Consider the following 14,435-nt stretch of genomic DNA (forward strand, 5'->3'; position numbering starts at 1 on the left):
CGCCGCCTCGCTCGCTTGGCGCGGGGTCCCCCGGAAGATGGTTATTTTGACATTGTTTCTTTTTTTAAAAAATTTTGCCAGTGGTTATGTGCATTCACCAGAGAGAGACAAAGAGAGAGGGGAAAAGGGAGAAAGCAACCCTCATGGGGAATGGTAACACGGCACTCCCTTCTCCATTTCTACATCTTGCTGGTATTTGGGGCACACATGCACATACAAAAGCATGCATGCACATATGCCCAGCGTGTTTCTCAAGCCACTTGTTCCAAGACTCTCAGCCATGTGGGATCTGGCTGCCTTAACCATCAGGCCACAGAGCCAGCACAATTCTGTAGTTATTTCAAGGGGCATCTTCCAGCTTCCTGCTCGGAATGTTGTTCATTTGGAGTCATACCCTTTGAGCCTCCCTTCTTTTTTTTTTTTTTTTTTTGCTATAGGGCACGTGTGCTCGCCAGACAGACAGAGAGAGACAGAGAGACAGCAAGCGAGAAATCACCCCCCAGGGAGGATGGCCACGCCGCAATCCCTTCTCCGCCATTCTCCTCTCAGGATCTTGGGTATGCATGCACACGCGCCCGGCGTGAGTTTTAAGCCACTGGGTCCAGGACGCGAACCACGGTTGACTACGTGGGAGTCCAGCGCCACAGCCATTACGTTAACTGCTGGTCCCGATCCTCCCTTCTGTATCTGGGGATCTTATCACCACTCAGGCAGAGTTTCCCCTGCCTACCACCAGAAAGACTGACAAATGGAGCGCCTCACCTGTGCACCTCCTAGGCAGCTAATCATGGGCTCCTGTTTGGCTCAGGTCTAGGCGTTGGCACCTGCACGTTAGTTAACCTTGAAATTGGAGCCAGTAGGCAAAGGAGACCTGGTAGGCTTGTTCCTGGTGGGTGAGGCTGCAATGTTACAACTGTGACCAGTGTTCGGCGCCAGCAGTGACTGCAGCTCTAGAGGCAGCTTCTGGTGTTTGGGACTGGAGGGGTCAGGCTTGCAGATTTCTCCAGCCATACTGCCCAGGTAAGGTTGTAACATCTGACTGCCAATGGAATGGGGAGTATCGTTAAAGGCAGAACCATCTCTACACCCATCTTTCGATCCTCCGGAGAGTACGTGAGCTCCCCAAAAACCTCTTATTAAGGCCTTTTCTGGTTTACAACAGTTTCTGTTACTCATAACTATTAATTTTATAAAAAATATCTCACCAATGATACGCCCCTGTCTTGATGTTCATTCTTTGCATTCAAATTCACAGTAGGGTTCAACCCAAGGTAAGATTTCAATGGATATTTGTTAATTATAGATATTTCTACAATTAATGACTCAAAGATGAGATGGCAACACCTTCTCTTTTTAAAATCTACTCCTTTCAGGCCCAGCCTCAGGGTAGATTGGTAGTGAAGAGCTCTACAATGCTGGAAGCCATGTGGAAGATTAGGGTGTGGGTCCCAGGTTAGCCTATACATGCCAGGTGTTTCCATGCATGTTAGTGATCCTAGCTGGCTGAAAGGCTTGGTAGCGGGTTGGGGGGCAGGGGGTGGGGGAGATTTCAGGGGTGTGCAACCCTGTTTTCCCTTTCTCAGGACAATACATAAACTTTTTTAAAAATACTAATTTAAGAAATTAATAGAGAAGTCTACCTAAAATTATAATATATAACAAAAGGGCAAAGAGCTTCCTCCAAGGATAATTCTAGGACAAGAGAGGGCAGCAGGATGCAGGCAATTACGGGACCACGGAGCATGGAGTTCATTGTAACCAACTTCAGAGGGACCATTGGGGCAGAATCAGATTGTGAAGAGATGAAATGGGATAAACTGGCAGAAATGATGGGGATGGCCAAGGAGATGAGGAAAGGGGATGCAGTAAAGAGAAGGAATGAAACAAAATATACTCACAACTTCTGGAGTTGTCACCTTTCTTTCCTACTTTAAGGACCGAATATTGCTCTGTAGTGACTGAGGGTACCCAGGACTGCTGAGGCAGGAAGAGACCTTTCAGTTGACTTAATGCCTGGGAAGTCGTGGCAGAGATGTAAGAGTATGGCAGTCAGACTCGCTCTCTCATTAGTGTATTGTATAACCATAATGAGACTCTTATTTTTAATGTCTCTGGGACTCCTCAACCTAATAACATGAGAGTTATAGCAAATGATCTGAAGATTCCATCCAGCTCTGTAGACATGGTGATATGCCTAACTAAAAGGTATTATCTACTCTTACTTGATGTCTCTGCTTGGATGACTGTCCTGGGTTGGATGATGGCATTTTTTTGCCTCAGCCCCACTATGCTGATGGAGCTTAGAGACCACTGGGAAAAGCAATATCCAACCAAGAGCTCCCACGACGAATGAGGCACAGGCTCACTATTGCTGGCTTTCTCCTCTGCCTCTCAGACATGCCTCCCTGCCAAGACCTTGGCACAGAGAAGGGAGGTCGGGATATTAATCTCATCCCTCTGAGAACCATGTTCATCTATATGCACTTAGCCTAGCTATCAGGACAAAGAGCACAGAATGCTTGCTCAGGCACGTAAGACTGAAGGCAGTGAAGAACTTGGCTTGCTTCAGTACCGCCTTTGAAATCAACTTAACCACTCACTGCTCAGACAGACACTTGTCAGGACATGTAACCGCAAAATGAGGCAAAGCATTGGCTTGTTAAACAACTATGTATATATGGAAATATACATAGATCCTCAAGTACTGTGCCCCCAAACCTGAACTATCATAAGAGGAAACTTGCCTGGCTCCACCTGGACCCCTGACTAAAAGGTCTACTTTAAACCACTGAAGACTTGTAGTATGGCTGAAAGATGATCCCCCCAAAATATACATCCTCATCCTGGTCCTGGGAACCTGTGAAGTTGACCATATTTGGGAAAAGGGTCTTTGCAGATGTACTTAGGGACCTGCTAATGAGGCAATCATTCTGAATTATCTGGATAGGCCCTAAATCCAGTGATGAGACACATGGACAGAGGGGAAGGAAGCAGTGGGACAATAGAGGCAGTATGTGGAATGATGTCTCCCCAAAACAAGGAATACCAACAGCCCCCAGAAGTTGGAAAATCTGGAGCCTCAGAGGGAAAATGGTCCTGCAAGATTTAAAACTTCTTGTCTCTAGAGCTGTGAGGGAATAAATTTTGTTTTCTGGGAGGGTTTTTTGTAAGTTTTATTTCTTTCTCTCTTTTATGAGAGAGATATAAAGAGATAGGCATCCCTAACAGGGTCTTCACACTGCCATCCACCCTGAGTATCAGCCAGCCCAGATCATGGGCAACATGCCTGATGGTCACAAGGAGAACCCAGAACACAAACCCAGGACCTTTTCCTTGTGGATCTAGTTAAGTTAGTGCTGTGCGACCTCCTGGACCAAATTTTGTTGCTTCAATCCACCTCATTCATGATTCTTTGTAAGAGCATCTCCAGGACACTAACACAAGGATGAAGCACTGTCTCATGGTTAATGTGTCCAAACTGAGCTTTTGGTCCTCCTCCCCATGTGAGCTGCACTCAAGGTCTTCCATCTGAGCTGAAACTGTCTCCATCCTTCCAGCTACTCAGACTAAATAAAGCCTGGAAGCCATCCTTGACTCTCTTTCACATTGACAGTGAAAACATGAGGAAATCTCATAGCCTCATTTTGAAAGTATACACCCAGGATCTAAACCATCCCCATCACCTGCTCTGCTTCCCCATGTTGGGTCATTTCAAGATCCTCTGACTAGTCTCCCTGCTTCTTCTAGGGTTTCTATGTATTTTCTCTATACACCAGGCAAGATGATCCTGTTAAAACATTATGTCACTTCTTGGCCTTTGGTTTCTCTTACATGTCTCTACATTACCTGCATGGGTCCCCCAACACACACCTCCCTCTCTACCCTCTCAATGTTCTCCCTCACATATTCTCATTCACTCCAGCCTCCTCATTGCCCCTCTCATATCCCAGGCCTGTCGTCAAATCCAGGCCTCTGCACAGGTTACTTGATCCTGTAGAATGTATTTCTCTTGATAACTGTATTGTTCACCCTCTCTTCAAATTTTGCTTCAATGTCACTTTCTCAATAAGGTCTCTCTTGACTATTTCTTAAAAATGACAGTACCTCTGCCCCAGCCATGGTAGTGCACAGGTTGAGAGGTAAGAAATACATGGGGACTTTTGGCCGGAACCACCATCTTCCAGTAATTAATCAAAATGACAAACACAAAGGCAAAAATGACAAGCACAAGGGGAAAAGGGAGAGGCACCCAATACATGTTCTCTAGGCCTTTTAGAAAGAAGTTGCTCTTTGGCAACATATATGCAAATCTACAAGAAAGGTGATATTGTAGACATTAAGGGAATGGGTACTGTTCAAAAAGGAATGCCCCACAAATGTTACTATGGCAAAACTGGAAGAGTCTACAATGTTACCCAGCATGCTGTTGGCATTGTTGTGAACAAACAAGTTAAGGGCAAGATTCTTGCCAAGAGAATTAATGTGCCTATTGAGCATATGAAGCATTCTACGAGCAGAGACAGTGTCCTAAGACGTGTGAAGGAAAATGACCAGAAAAAGAACGAAGCCAGAGAGGTACCTGGGTTCAACTAAAGCACCAGCCTGCTCCACCCAGAGAAGCACACTTTGTAAGAACCAATGAGCTTCTGGAACACATTCCCTATGAATTCATGGCATGATGTTTGTTAAAAATAAACTAATCTATGTTCTATTAAAAAAAGAGAGAGAGAGAAACACATGGGAGACCTCAATTCAGTGTTGGGCACAATCTGAATATTCCAGTTTGGGTTATGTGTGCTTGTCATTCTAGCTAATTGGGAGGCTGAAGCAAGAGGTTTACAACACCATCAGATCCTGTCAAAAATACCTAATTCTGGGGGACAGCAGGTGGTTTGGTGACGACACTAGACCTGACATGGCCAACCGCATGGTTCGAGAAGCTTTGGACACAGAGACTTAAAAATCACACCGGGTGTGTGTGCGTGCATGCCCATAAGCCCAAGAGGAGAATGGAGAAGGGATTGCAGAGTGGCCATTCCCCTTGCGGGGTGGGAGTGATTTCTCTCTTATTTCTCTCTCACTCTCTTTCTCTCTCTCCAAAGAACTCATGTGCCCTATAGCAAACTAAAAATAAATAAGTAAATAATAAATACCTACCTCTGTCTTTTTCACTTTTCTTCTCTCCCTCTGCCCCAAAAAGGAAAAGAAAGAAAATAAAGAGAAAGAAAAAAAGAACAAAGAAAGAAAAAAATAGAAACATCTTCTCCAGCATTCCAGAGCTTTCTTGCCCTGCTCTATTTTTTTTGCCATAGTTATCTTAAAAAAACTTATCACTTCTATGATGTTGTGCCCTTTATTTATGTACCATTGTTTGTTGTTTATTGTCTGTGTCTCCTTAAAATATAAACTCTAGGCTTGGAGGAATTTTTACTTCCTTCATTCTCTGATAGACGACCCAAAAAAAGTGCCAAGTGAATAGGAGCTCAGTAAATATTTGTTGAATAAATAAGTGAAATAAAAAAGTGTCAACTATTTCTCTCATAATATAATGCATTTGTTGAGATCACAAAATAAATGAAATCATGTCATCAAAACTTATTGTCTATGGTGCCGCATTTTGAAGTATGAAGATATTCAGCTTTGCTAAAATGGTTGTCATTTTTTTTTTCATTTTGTCTGCTAAATTTAGGAGACTCCCCACTTTGTCGAATGCAGTTGATCACTTACCACTGAGAATAACAAGAGTTTTTCTTCCTAGTCTGGACCAACACAATAATTGTCAAAGGCCATACTGAGAACATTTGTAACCTCACACACACACACTCAGGATAGGTTAGGTTGTGCTGCAGTAACAAACGACTCCAAGAGTTCAGTGGCTTGAAACAGCAATAGTTTGTTTTCTAGCTCACACAAAGTGCCCTGTGAAGCCCAGTGACTCTTCAGGTAGCTGTGCTCCATTCCCCTTAACCACTACACCACTGGCTGACCTGAAATTTCTTTTTACTTATTATATTTTTATGGTGTTTAACACCATGCAGAGTTTAATTTGTTTTAAAACTTTTGGTGTTATTGTAAAATTAAATACAATACAAAATAAATACACAAAAGAGAGGTACAGCTTAACAAGTGGTTGTTAGAAAACATTCTCCTTTCATTTTCCTTTCACCTCTTTCTTTTTTTCTTGCAATTTATGTGTTGGAAATCTGGCATATTTTTGCTGATTGTATCTCCATATGTCATGCTACATGTCCGTGTGGCCTCTCCATTTCTTACAAATTCGCAACTGGATCCAAAGGCTTGAAATGATGCTGGTGGGGCCAGTAGGTGGCATGGTGATAAAGGCATTAGACTCCCACATGGCCATTTGTGGTTCGAGTCCTGGACCTTATGGCTTGCATTCTTATTTTTCCTCTCTCTGTCACTCTCTGGTGAATTAAAATAATAATAATAAATTAAATTAAATAAATAATTATCTTTTTTTTAAAGAGAGATTTTTGCTATAGGGCACATGAGCTCACCAGAGAGACAGAAAGCAAGAAGGGAGCTGGGGGGTAGCAGGGGTGGGGTGGGGAATGGCCATGCTGCAATCCCTTCTTCTCCATTCTCCTTTTGGGATTTCGGGCATGCACACATACATGCCTGGTGTGAGTTTTAAGCCACTGGGTCTAGGACTTGAACCACATTCAACTATATGGAAGTCCAGCGATATAACCAAAATGTCATCCACTTGTCCCAATAAATAATTATTTTTTAGAAATTATGCTGGATTTTAACTGGGCTAAATATGTTTTACCAAGTATCCATGGTAAATCAGGTGGTTTCCATCTAGTCCTATTTCTTTGACTGCATTTTTTGAAATAAGAGTGAATGTTAAAATTTTTCAAATACCTTTTCTGCATAAAATGGAGATTTTTTTAAATGTATAATTTGCATTTTATTTTTTCCTAAAGGATGATTCTTCAGTCCTTAAAGACTCAGCTCCTTACACGGGCTTTGGTAGAAGACATAGGGCTGCCCTCACAGATCTAAATGAGGGCACTGAGTCCTTCTGAGCTTCATGAGATCATTCCTGATTACCTTACTATGAATGGCACAACTCACACAGTAACTTAGCTTCACATACAGCCCGAGGAGCACATAGGCAAAGAAGACACTTGCTTCAGAGATGTTCTTTATGGCTGCAGCCTCTATTGTGTTTCAAAAGATGAACTTTAATAGCCTTGTCTTTGGGCACGAAGAAGGCAGAATTCATGCAGCAGATAGGCTTCATGTGGCCACGTTCCTTCTTCATCATTTTGGAAGCAAGGCTGCAAGAAAGGCAAAATGCAGATTCTTTTTAATAATTAAAATTTAATACATTTATTAAATTTCTTCAGATTTAATTGTTCCTATATTCCTCACATAATAACCTATTTAGTCATAATGCATTTGAAAATGCATTAGATTCATTTGTTAATATATTTTACTTAGAATTTTTTATCTGCATTCATGAATGAGAATGGCTTATAGTTTATTATTATTATTATTATCATTAGTAGTAGGAGTAGGAATTAATATCACAGTTATGCTTTTCTCCATAAAAGAGATTTGAAACATTGTCTCTCGCTCTCCTTTTTTTTTTTTTTTTTTTCCATAGTTTGGCTGGAGTAGATCCCATAGTAATTGCTCCAAAAAGGATTAATAAGAATGACATTTTTCCTTATTTCTTTCATATCAAAAGCATTTTTGTAGGATGCTTTTATACTTTTGGATAGTGTAGCTAGATATAATATCAAGACATATACCTTATTTCCATGAGAATATAAGGAGACTTCAAAACGTTCACCCAAAAAATGACAATAAAGTGCAAGGTTGTTTCGATGCACAATAATTTTGAAATATATGCATAGTTTTTTAAATATGCATTTGCAGTGGACTTTCTGAAGATCCCTCATTGAGATCTGCTGTATTTTTCTCTCCTAGATGTCTTTCTTCCTCTCTGGCATGACTACACAAAGGAATTTTCTTCTTTATTTTCAAAGTGATATTTCAACATGTTAACTGCTCTGAATCACATAGTATGTTCTTTTATTGCATAGGGTCAATTCTTTTATTTCAAAGAAGTTTTCTTGAATTGTATCTTCAATTTTTTTTTATTCCATTCTGATTTTTCTCCTTCAGAGACTGAATCACATCTTTATAGATTCTCCTTGCATGGCTTCTATATTATTCACTCTATACCCCACTCTAAACTTGTGTCTTTTTTAATTTGTTTTTTCCTTTTTTATCTTTTTTTTTTCTTCTATGTCAACTGTAGGCTACAATTTTATTGTTTCTTATTATTTTTATTTTCGGTAGTATTCCACACCATCTGTATTTCTTTCTTTTTTTAAAAGTTGGTTCCCCCCCCACACACACAGGATGCATGTGTTCACTAGAGAGAGAAAGTGAGAAATCACCACCCTCCCAGGGGGGATAGCCACACTGCAGTCCCTTCTCCTCCAGTTTCCTCTTGGGATTTTGGACAGAGACACACACACACACACACACACACACACACGCCTGGTGTGATTTTTCAAGCTGCTAGGTCTGGGACTCAAACTGTGCTTGCCAATGCAGGAGTTCAGTGCCTCAAGTACCATATTACCTGCTGGTTCCCCACCACCTGTATTTCTAAAATATTTTTAAAGAATTATGTATTTTGTTTTACTTACCATTATTATTATTATTATTTTATTTCCTACACAGCATGTGTGCTTACCAGAGAAAGAGAAAGAAAGTGAGAAAGCAAGTCACCAGTTCTGGGACTCAAACTGTGGTCGGCCATGTACAGCGCTTTAACCACCACACCACCTGCTGACCCCGAAAATGATTTTACGTTTTTTTCTACTTTCCCTGAGTTTGATGAACTCCTGTTCCCTCGTTTGAGATTTTGAGTACTTTATTTTTCATTGTCTTTATTTTGAGATGGTTTGATTAATTAAAAAATTAGAGTACAATATTTGTTTGTAATTTTTAATCTGTATACCATTGTGTGGTAGATAGAAAAATGTTCCCCAAAGATATCCATGTCCTTTTTTTTAGAGAGAGGGTTTTTTTGCTATAGGGCATGTGCGCTCTCCAGAAGACAGAGAGAGAGAGACAGACAGAAAGCGAGAAATCACCCCCCAGAGGGGATGGCCATGCTGCAGTCTCTTCTCCTCCATTGTACTCTTGGGATCTTGGGCATGCATGTACACGTGCCCAGCTTGAGTTTAAGACACTGGGTCTGGGACTCAAACTAAGGTCGACTACATGGGAGTCCAGCGACATAGCCATTATGCCTTCTTCTGGTCCAGCAATGTTTTTTGTGTAGGTTTTGTTTGTTGTTGTTGTTGTTGTTGTTGTTTGTTTGTTATTTTTGATAGAAAGCAAATAAGCATGAGAAAGAGAGAAAGAGAGGTATCCTTAACAGGGTCTCATGCTTTGATGCCCTTTCCCCAGCCTTCCAGTTCCTTAGGATCCTGGGGCTTTGTGTGTATGCCCAGCACGTTTTCAAGCTGACTTAGGAATTCAAATTCACAGTTGGCCATATGGCTTCCAGCTTTGTAGGGCACTTGCATTACTGCCGTACCACACTGGCTGAGCTGGAGTGTCCCACTCAAGGAACCTGTGACCATGTTGTCACATTGCAATGGGCAGGGGTAGGGTATATGCTGAGGACAGCGTTCAAGTTGCTAATCAGATGACTTCAAAATAGGGAGGTTACCCTAGGTTATCTGGATAGACCCACAAATGTCCTTAAATGTGGAAGAAGGAAACAGAAGAGTTCATGTCAGAATCATGCAATGTGCTAAAGACTCAACTGGTTACTGCAGGCTTTAAAGATAGGAAAAGAAGCCATGAGCCAAGGAATGCAGGTGCCCTGTGAAAGCTGAGAAAAAGCAAAAGAATTCTCCTCCAAACCTCCATAAAGGAATGAAGTCCAACCAACACCTCGATTTTAGTTCAGTGAGTCCTATTTAGACTTGTAACCTTAAGAACTATGAAGTAACAAATGTGTGGTTAGAGCCACTGTTTAAATAATCTGATGAGGATTCTTTGTTAAGTTTTTTTTTTTGCTTTTTTCTTGTTTTTTTCAGCACATTTAATATAGCTATTGTACCAGCTCAAGGTTTTTATTTGTTATTATTTATTGTTTAATGAGAACTTTGATACCAGCCATTTTCAAGATTTTCCTATGAATGAGGAGGGGAGTTCCATGTAGAAGTCTATCCTTGTAGGACTTCGTGATGCAAGAATGAGTTCTTTTAATCTGCAATAAGGGCAGGTTGCTTCTTGCAGATGGTGTGTCATCATTATTCTTTGTAGAGACTCCTTTAGAGTATGTGTCGCCTAAATGATCCCTTTTTCTGCCCACACAGCAGCAGAAAATGGTAAATTTTGCTCATCAGAGGTGTCTCTTACCTTACAGACTGTATTCTTGTTGTTTCCTGAGATTCGCAGCATCTGGACTATCACCAGTTAGATCTCGTCTCAATGTCTCTCCGTTTCCTTCTGCCAGCTATCGTACAAGGTCAGTAGATTTTTGGCAGCATTTACCTACAATTTTGGAGTCTATTTTCATCTGCTGAAAATAAGGTTTGCATTTGTTCACTATTTTTTCTTCATTTTCAAGTATAGAAAAATTTGAGTTTCAGATATGTTCTAAAGAAAATTTTAATCTGAATTTATTCCTTTTTAAAAAAATTATTTAATTTTATTTATTATTATTTTTAAAATTTGCTATAGTACACATGTGCTCACCAGAGAGAGACAGACAGAGAGAGAGAGAAAGCGGTAGAGCAAGCCGCCAGGTCTGGGACTTAGCCATGGGAGCCACCGTCAGTCATATGGGAGTCCACTGCCTTAACCACCATGCCACCTGCTGGCCTCTCTAATTGGAATTTTTAATGAGCATCCCAAGTGACCAAAAAAAAGTCTTCAGATTAGAAAGTCTTCATCTAGAAATTCTCCACTGAAGTGAGACACTCGGTCCTGAATCAGAGACAAGGACGAAAGTGCATCCAAACCAGCACTTTACATCATGCTTGGCACACATTAAGGGCTGCATAAATATCCTGAATGGAACAAAAAGGATTCTTTTCTAAGTCTGCTGCTAAGGAAAATCTTAAAGGAAAAATATTTTCTTAAATCAAAATAAAAAAAGAAGACATCCAGTAGGGTAATTCAGTCCTACCAATTAACCAGGTGAAGTTTTGTTTATAAAGGTACTTCTAAAGATCCTTGGGAAAAAAAAAAAAGAAAGAAAGAAAAATCCAGTATCTCTTTTTTCCTGAAATACATGTATTTCTTACACCAATCTGTAGGGCTTAAAGACTCTCACCACTCAGTGGGTTAAAATATAAAGTGGGAGAAATTACCTCCAAGGGCACATGAAAATACCTGCTCAGAAAGAACAGGATTTAAGCCCATGTTCATAGCAGTATTATTCCTATTGTAAGAGGTCTTCAAAATGTTAATGAAAAATGTCTATCATGGCAGGGGGGAATGCCTATATTTGAAAAAGTGTTGTGCCAAAATAAACTTGTACTTTAATCTCATTTTTACATGAACTTTTTGAAGCACCCCTTCTAGTCAAAAGATGGGAACAACCCAACTGTTAATCAGTGGATAATGGATAAGCATACATACAGTAGAGTATTATTTGGCCTTAGAAAGGAAGAAAAGTCTGACACGTGCTACTACATAGATGAAACCTGAGGACATTGTGCTATGTCAAATATGCTAGACACAAATAGACAAATATCACATGATTCTGCTTATGTGAGGTCCCTAGAGTCGTCATATTCCTATAAACAAAAAGGAGAAAGGTGGTTTCCAGAGATATTAAAACAGAGATATTAATGGGGACAGTTTCAATTTTGCAAGATGAGAGAATTCTAGAAATGAATGGTGGTCATTGATCCTCAACAATGTAAATGTACTTAACACTACTCAACTACACATTTTTAAATGGTTAAGACGGGACCAGCCCCATGGCCCAATGATTAAGGGAGCCAGATCCCACATAGTCAACTGCATGGTTCAAGTTTTGAACCCAAGCACACTGAAAAACATTCCAGACATGTGTGCATGCATGCTCCCAACTTCCAACAACATAGAGAAATGGAGGAGAAGGGATTGCAGCATGACTACACCTCATTGTAAGGTGCTTTCTCCCACTCCTTATCTTCTCTCCCTCTTTGTCTCTCTCTGGTGTGTGCACATGCCCTTTTGCAATATGTTTTAATTGTTAAGTTAGTAAATTTTATATAATGTATATATTACCGAAAAAAAAATTTAAGAACTGTATCAAACCCTCCCATAGAATGAAAAAGTCTTTGTTTATAATATCCAACCACTGATAAAAATGTCTTTGCTTAACTCTTTAAACATTTACATGCATCCATTATATATTGCACAAGTAACTGCGCTATCAGATTCACTAACGTGGTGAAGGCTACTCTCAATTTACTTAGAGGATAATGATGAGAGAGTATGTATCACATAGGTCACAATGCATTTTCTTCACTTTTGATCCCAATAACATCATGCTGGCATTGCGATACTATAAAGAGTTATATTGCTTGGGTCTTCCCTGTACTCATCCATTAGTCACATAAACGGTGTTATGGGCTAAATTATGTTCTCGCAAACATTTATATGTTGAAGTCTTAACCCTCAGTGCCTCATAATGTGGCTATATTTAGAGATAGGGTCTTTAAAAAGGTAATTAGCTAAAATGAGGTCATATAGGTGAGACTTTACCCAAACTGACTGGTGTCCTTTTAAGAATAGGAGATGAGGACACAGACACACAGAGAGACAACCATGTGAGGACACAGGGGAAAGATAGCCATCTACAAGCCATAGAGAGAGGTCTCAAAGAGCCAACCAGCCGAGACACACTGATCTTACACTTCCGGCCCCCAGAACTATGAGAACTAAATTGTGGTTAAGCCCCAGGCAGTGGGATTTTGTTACAGCAGTATGAGCTAGTGCCAGACCGAGGCATGAACCCCTTCTGAGACTGTCACTGATGAGTATCACCTGGCTTTATCCGTGGAAAATCTTGTTCCCTCACATCAATCTTCCGCTCTCATGCTTTCCTTTGACCTTCTTGTAACCCACTCTCAGGAAATAATAAATATCTTGAAACATAAGACTGACATGACTGGACAGCTTTGACAAGTTTATGTCAAGATTGTCTGAGCCCTGCCTTTCAGACAGGATAACGAAGGCAGATACTCCCAAGTTGTGCCTTGCGTTTCTATAGAGCCTTGGATTCCCTCACATACCTTCTGTCTTTCCCATCCTACCCAACACTTTATAGAAGAAAAGGTCACCTGAGATTACAGGCCTTTTTAGCCTAAATTAATCAATGGCAGTGTCTTCTCCAAGTTTGCTTGCACCTCCAAGATGAGTAATTATATAAAATTTACTTCAGCAAGGAAGAAGAATAGCAATTATAATGGTTTTCCCATGCATTTGGAGAATATTGATGCATTCCCCCCAGGAGTGTGAAAGCTAATTAGCATTTCCATTAATATTAGTTAATGTTATTAATATTTATTGAGCACCTCTCCAAGACAGGCACCATGCTTGGTGCTACAGATGTAATATTGAGCACAAAGAGTTGTGGACCTGGCTCGGTAGAGCTTAGGGTCTCAAGAGAACCAGATGCTAATAAAACAAACCAATAAATAAAAAATAAATAAGTGCCTCACCAACTGTGAGGAGCACAGTGAAAGCAAAAGTCTATGTGAGAGGGGCAGGGGCACTGAGTTAGGCCAGGGCTCAGCACCTGAGCAACATCAGAGGGGCAGGAGCTGGGAAAGGCACTCTGGTGAGAAATAGCCTCACAGAGCTCCTTGCAGGCTCTGAGGGGGACTGTGCATTCCTGAAGTGCAGAAAAGGAGAGGAGACTTCCAATGACATGCGACTGGGATGCAGGTAGGAACACAGAGTTCAACCATGCTGGTCTCTGAAGGATGCTAGAAAGATTCCTAATAAAGGTGGAGGTACCAGATGGTGACACACATGGGAAAGGTCGTGGGTCCAGTCCTGGGACCTCCCTAAGCACACAAGGTGCATGCACGTGGGTGTGCTCATGATCTGAGTTGGTTGAGACTGCGGAGGATTATGGTGTGAGGACCATATCTGCGGTACTTTCTCTCTCTCTCTCTCTCTCTCTCTCTCTCTCTCTCTGTCTCTCTCATGGTAGAAATAACTAAACTTAAAAAATATAAGTGAAACTGCTCTTTAAAAGGGGGAGGGGGGGCAACATGCAGACTGTAGAGGAGAGAGACTCAGAGAGCAGTCAGCTCCGGGAATGAGGTTTCCTGGACACTGGAGAGTCAGGCATTACCAGGGGTAACCCACTCCGCCTAAGTGCCAAAGAAGCAGTTAAGAGAAAGGAAAGCCTAGATGTAGGG

This window comes from Tupaia chinensis, unplaced genomic scaffold (assembly GCF_000334495.1).
Source record: "Tupaia chinensis unplaced genomic scaffold, TupChi_1.0 Scaffold000101_1, whole genome shotgun sequence".
Classification (NCBI taxonomy): domain Eukaryota; kingdom Metazoa; phylum Chordata; class Mammalia; order Scandentia; family Tupaiidae; genus Tupaia; species Tupaia belangeri.